We start from the raw sequence: 7,047 nt of genomic DNA on the forward strand, positions 1-7,047 counted from the left end.
TGAGACCATGTGAAGCAGTAACTTTGTCGCTGAGACCATGTGAACCAGTAACTCTGCCTCTTAGACCATGCCAACCAGTAACTCTGCCGCTAAGACCATGCGAACCGGCGACTGCCACTGAGACCATGCGAACCTGCGACTGCTACTGAGACCATGCGAACCGGCGACTGCCACCGAGACCATGCGAACCGGCGACTGTGTCGCTGAGAGACCATGTGAACCGGTGACTCTGTCGCTGAGACCATGTGAAGCAGTAACTCTGCCGCTGAGACCATGTGAAGCAGTAACTTTGTCGCTGAGACCATGTGAACCAGTAACTCTGCCTCTTAGACCATGCCAACCAGTAACTCTGCCGCTAAGACCATGCGAACCGGCGACTGCCACTGAGACCATGCGAACCTGCGACTGCTACTGAGACCATGCGAACCGGCGACTGCCACCGAGACCATGCGAACCGGCGACTGTGTCGCTGAGAGACCATGTGAACCGGTGACTCTGTCGCTGAGACCATGTGAAGCAGTAACTCTGCCGCTGAGACCATGTGAAGCAGTAACTTTGTCGCTGAGACCATGTGAACCAGTAACTCTGCCTCTTAGACCATGCCAACCAGTAACTCTGCCGCTAAGACCATGCGAACCGGCGACTGCCACTGAGACCATGCGAACCTGCGACTGCTACTGAGACCATGCGAACCGGCGACTGCCACCGAGACCATGCGAACCGGCGACTGTGTCGCTGAGAGACCATGTGAACCGGTGACTCTGTCGCTGAGACCATGTGAAGCAGTAACTCTGCCGCTGAGACCATGTGAAGCAGTAACTTTGTCGCTGAGACCATGTGAACCAGTAACTCTGCCTCTTAGACCATGCCAACCAGTAACTCTGCCGCTAAGACCATGCGAACCGGCGACTGCCACTGAGACCATGCGAACCTGCGACTGCTACTGAGACCATGCGAACCGGCGACTGCCACCGAGACCATGCGAACCGGCGACTGTGTCGCTGAGAGACCATGTGAACCGGTGACTCTGTCGCTGAGACCATGTGAAGCAGTAACTCTGCCGCTGAGACCATGTGAAGCAGTAACTTTGTCGCTGAGACCATGTGAACCAGTAACTCTGCCTCTTAGACCATGCCAACCAGTAACTCTGCCGCTAAGACCATGCGAACCGGCGACTGCCACTGAGACCATGCGAACCTGCGACTGCTACTGAGACCATGCGAACCGGCGACTGCCACCGAGACCATGCGAACCGGCGACTGTGTCGCTGAGAGACCATGTGAACCGGTGACTCTGTCGCTGAGACCATGTGAACCAGTAACTCTGCCGCTGAGACCATGTGAAGCAGTAACTTTGTCGCTGAGACCATGTGAACCAGTAACTCTGCCTCTTAGACCATGCCAACCAGTAACTCTGCCGCTAAGACCATGCGAACCGGCGACTGCCACTGAGACCATGCGAACCTGCGACTGCTACTGAGACCATGCGAACCGGCGACTGCCACCGAGACCATGCGAACCGGCGACTGTGTCGCTGAGAGACCATGTGAACCGGTGACTCTGTCGCTGAGACCATGTGAACCAGTAACTCTGCCGCTGAGACCATGTGAAGCAGTAACTTTGTCGCTGAGACCATGTGAACCAGTAACTCTGCCTCTTAGACCATGCCAACCAGTAACTTCCACCGACTTCCACCGAGACCATGCGAACGTGCGACTGCCACTGAGACTATGCGAACCTGCGACTGCTACTGAGACCATGCAAACCGGAGACTGCCACCGAGACCATGCGAACCGGCAACTGTGTTGCTGAGAGACCATGTGAACCGGTGACTCTCGCTGAGAGACCATGTGAACAATTTACATAATTTCATATGAAAAATACTATATAGTATCAGTTTCTTTAAATGAGATTAGAATTTAAAGTAAAAAAATTCATATTTCACCTGAAATTAATATATTATTAATGCGGGCTTATCAAGGATATTTAACCCATCATTTCAGGACTGTCAATAATTTTTCATTTTATCCAATGAGACTTGAGGTTTACTATTGTGATCGTGGTAATCTACATTTGAATGTCATTATAGTTATGTTTTAGAAGATAAAACTAATGTTAATTGCAAAATGAATGTCATTGAAAATAATGTTAATGTCATCGAAAGGCCTTGAAAATCTACCATTGCTTTTTTTGTTTGTTTGATGTGGTTCTCTCTGGGTCAGGATTTGCAAAACTATCATAAAATTTTGAAGCAACCAAGTAGGTTGATAGTTATGTATACAGATAGCTTTCCCCTGAGATGCTTGTGTTGGTCTCTTGCATGCAATGTTTAGACTTACCCTTTCCGCCCCCTCCCCAGCAACAACAATTACAAATATCACAAAAGTTTTGTTAATCTAAAAAGTTACCATCAAGATGTAACCTCTCCTTGGATGGAGATGTGTGCAATGGTTGGTTTAAAAAAAAAAAAAAAAGATGATGTTTAGTATGATTGACTTGCATTAAGTCATGTATTTAAATATACATTTCATGTTTGTGTTTGTTGAAATGGAATACAGACAATGTTTTGTGTATCACTTTGTCCAGAATTAACAATTAAAGAATTTTTTAAAAAGCTTATCTTTTCAACTGGTGAACGGGGGAAAGTGGGTCCAGAGGTCATCCAGCTGTTCTTGGACTGTGGGGGTGTCTGTATTTTCAGAACCTGATGACACACAATACCAAATGTATTCATACATTATAAATACTCAATTGTGAATTAATATTTTATTATTCAAAGGAAGTAGTTAATGGTAAATGGACCTGCACTTATATAGCGCCTTTCTAGTCGCTTTGCGACCACTCAAAGCGCTTTACAATACAGACTGCGCTCATTCACCCTTTCACACACACATTCATACTGGTGGCAGAGGCTACCCTAAACGGTCCCACCTGCCACCATTGGGAATTTCACACATTCACACACCGATGAACACAGCATATCGGGAGCAATTTGGGGTTCAGTATCTTGCTCAAGGATACTTCGACATGTAGGCTGCGATGGTCAGGGATCGAACCACCAACCCTTCGGTTGGGGGCCAACCAACTCTCTAATTGTATTATCAGGCCATGTCTGTGTCCACTGTGATGGGGAAAAAAACAAACCCATACCTTGTAGACTGGAGAAGGAGTTGTGGGTCCGTTATCCATCATCCACAGCCGGCTGGTTGACGGAGGTCTTTGAGGTACCCCATGGTCGGAAGTGGTTGGGCTAAGTGGGGCAGGATCTGCAAGGTCGAGACTTGTCCAACGCACTTTCTGAGCGGCATCTTGGAAGCAGTGGTCTTCCTCGTCTCACTTGGTTCTGCAATATACAATAGCCTGTACAACAATAACTCACAAAATAACACAATTGTAACAATAATATGCAATTGTAAGTGATCTGAACTAAATTAATTTGCTAACTTAACTGTCCCTAGACCAGCATAAAAAGCTAAACTATACAAACTAAATACTCTACTATAAACCTAACCTATTCCTAACCTAAATATAAATGTGCAAAAAATATGAAAAGTTAGCTTAGTCTGTCTTGAAGATGCTGGACACAGGAAACCTGGAAAAGTCAGAAAATGCAGTGACTTCTATACTATATATTGAGGACCACATGCTGAAAAATCTGCATAATGACAACAAACAACAGCTTGGTGATGGCTTCTCTGGTTTTAGCCTACAAAATAAATAAATACAACATGTTAATGAGACAGCAATACTTAATTAGATGAGAGTTTGACCAAGCGTCAATTAATGAATGAACATTATTGTTACCAATTTTTTTTTACTAGTTACTAGTTTTTGTACTAAGGATCTATTTTCCCCCCATTCTCTGATTTAAAAATAAATAAATACACGAATAATACTAATAATATTGATTATCCCAAATACACCGTTCCTTCAAATATATTTGTATATCACTATACATGACATCACAGAACAGTGGTTGAAAGTTCTTTATAAATAATAATTTCAGTGTTTCTCAACATTACAGAAGCATTTTTTTAAAATTGCTTACCTGAAAAGGTGAAGACAAACAACTGAATGCTGAAGGTCAATGAAGAACTGGATACTCAAGTCTCTTAGGTGAAGTAGTGTTTATCTAGAACAGGATGACAACCGTGAGCATTGCAGCAATGTAACAATAATGTGTTATTAATGTTTTAAATAACTGAATTAATGTATCACTTATTCATAAAAATCAGTATGAAGCTGAATATAATAATTTGGATTAAATACACATATAGCACCTCTAGAAACATAGCAAAAATTTCAGCATATGTGCCCCTCTGCATCCTTTATAGATAATATAAATTTTAACTTTCTACATACATTTTTTACGTGTTTTATACATTTTTATAGCACCCATGGTCCTCAGGGGTCAAAAAGGACCTCATGACATTAGACTGCTTTTAGGAAATGTAGAAAAAAATATTACCAACTTTTTTTTCACCTTTTAAGGTAACTCATGACCAAAAAAAATTATATTTCATTTTCATTTTTTTTCATTATTATTGGTCAATTTTATTCAAATATACAAATATCAAAACATAAGTTTCACTAAAAGTTGACATGACCTACTCTGTGCATTCCAATCAAGAATTATTTTTTTCCACTATTACTATTGAAAAAAGTATCCAGGTTTTTTTTTTTACTTTTTTCTCTCTTGAAATAGAGGCCTAATTTTGAATATTTGATTAAATTGACCAATAATAAAGAAAAAAAATATGAAAATTATATATCAATCAATTAATTTTGGGGGCATGAGTTGCCTTAAATTATAAAATGATTTTTTTTTTTAAAAGTTGGTAATATTTTTTTTCTACATGTCCTAAAAACAGTCGTGTCATTGGATCCTTTTTGACCCCTGAGGACCATGGGTATATAGTTGACGGGAGGACCACACAAGGGTTAAAAAAAAAAAAAAAAACAATTTATGAAAGTAGTTTATGTTAATAACAGTCTTTGACAAACACTCTCCAGTAAATAAATGGTCAAACTGTAAATTTGTGAGGTGAAAAACAGGATTAAAGCTTGCAAAGAAGGTGAATATGAATGGATAGGTTGATAATTCTATTGACACCAGAGCTTGGAAACACCATGGTAATAGTTAGGTAATAATCTGATAATAGTGGCGAATACTTTCAAAAGCTTTCAGTGTAAAAGTACCCAAATGCATCCTATACTAAATTTAAGCCATTAATGGCTATGACTCTGGTATTACAAATACACCTTATTATCAAAATAGTACTGCAGTATTAATATCAGAAGAAAACAGGATTAAAGCCTACAACGAAAATGCTTCACAGCACCACTTGAGGACACACACACACACACACACACACACACACACACACACACATGAATTTATCCAAAGCTGTTTAACCCTACATTTTCAACTTCCAATAAATCTCTCTCTCACTCACACACACACACACACACACACACACACACACACACACACACTTACACACACACACAAGAGTACATCAATATTAGTCACAGGAGCACATACTTCAGGTACCAGTTGACATGACAAATTGGAAAAAAGAAATGGTAATAGTTTGGGTAATAGTCTGCTAACAGTAGTGAGTAACATTGACATTGACACAATGTAAATCTTAAATGGTGAAGTAAACTACCAGTTCATCATTACAGTATTTTTTTACAGCCCTGACTCCATGGTTAAATGTATATCCCCATGATTATATTTTCTTTTTAACGTCTCATTACCAAGTGACATGAGTTTCAGTTTAATATTATCCAAATACACCGAATGTTCAAATTTAGCCATTGATGAGTATGACATTGGTATTACTATTACACCTTATTACATAAGAATACCAAATCATCCTCACAAAAAACAGGACTATTATCAAGAAGCTACCATCAAAATCCACATACAATTAGCTACATATCACAGTTAATAAAAAAATTAATCAGGCCAACATTGTACACAAACCCTACATTAAAAATGGCATTTAGACAACATTAATCAAGGAAAATAGCATAAGCTAGCAATTCTTTTTGCATTATTATTAGCATAATGACACCTTTCCAGATAGACACAAGACAAAACACAGCAATCATGAACTGTTGTGGCCTAGATTATCAACTCACAATGCATTATATGCTGTCTGTCAGTAGCATCAAATCAGTCAAACCATGCAATGCACTCTTAGAATCAATAGTGTTTGCTAACACCAGACACATCTACTGTTAAAACAACTGTTAGCCTCATGGTAACTGTAACATGGAGTAACTGTGAAGATATTCTGCCTCGACGGACCATTTATAAATTGCTTCGACATGATGCTAAAGCTAGCTCGCTAGAGAGCGCTAGCTCAGACCTAAGACCAGTAGCCGCGAATAAATTAGCAAAATAAAATGACAAACATCGTCCAAATGAAACTCAAATAACTTGCAAATACATTTCACAAAATGTTCGACAGTAGTTTAAAAGTTAAAATATGAAAATGCTTACATTGTAAGGCACAATTGTAACGGTAGTATGCTAGCAAAACACGTCTTACCTCAGACGAAAAGCCAGAGAGGCCGTGTCCCGCCAGCGGCAGTGGACAGGATATACATCAAAGCCAAAACTATGGCGTCATATTTGAGTCAAAAGTCGCGCAAGCGCACATATTCAGCAACCGAGTGAAGCAGATTCTCCCCCGTGCTCGCTCGCGGTGGAGCTCTGCTCGCGCGGAGCGAGGACTTTTGATCTATGCTTTTGACACATTGGGGGCGGGGCCAAGGCTGACCCCGGGCCTCTTATGATTGGTCATTTTCTAGCCCTCCACGTGGGTGCCTTCTCAGTTTACTGCTGACAGCTGGTAGCGGCGGCATCATCTAACCAACAACAACGGTTGTTTCATGACGTTCACGACCACAACTCTACGCTTCATCATCATACATCTGTCTCATTAAGGTAACAAAGAGAAATGCGACAAAGCTTTCATCTTGCCGAAACTTATATATATATATATTACTACTAGGTTATACACCAGTATAGTCT

The 7,047-nt window shown here is 40.8% G+C and overlaps 1 long non-coding RNA gene across 1 annotated transcript; it reads right to left on the minus strand.

Annotated features, from left to right (window-relative positions):
* Positions 1-2,467: 2,467 nt before the first annotated feature.
* On the minus strand, positions 2,468-6,674 carry LOC131963048 (uncharacterized). Its single transcript, XR_009389996.1, has 3 exons — positions 6,563-6,674; positions 3,150-4,131; positions 2,468-2,703 (listed from the first exon to the last, which is right to left on the minus strand). It is a non-coding gene; the product is annotated as an uncharacterized LOC131963048 (long non-coding RNA).
* Between the last annotated feature and the right edge of the window lie 373 nt (positions 6,675-7,047).

Source organism: Centropristis striata, chromosome 24 (assembly GCF_030273125.1).
Source record: "Centropristis striata isolate RG_2023a ecotype Rhode Island chromosome 24, C.striata_1.0, whole genome shotgun sequence".
In the NCBI taxonomy this organism is placed as follows: Eukaryota; Metazoa; Chordata; class Actinopteri; order Perciformes; family Serranidae; genus Centropristis; species Centropristis striata.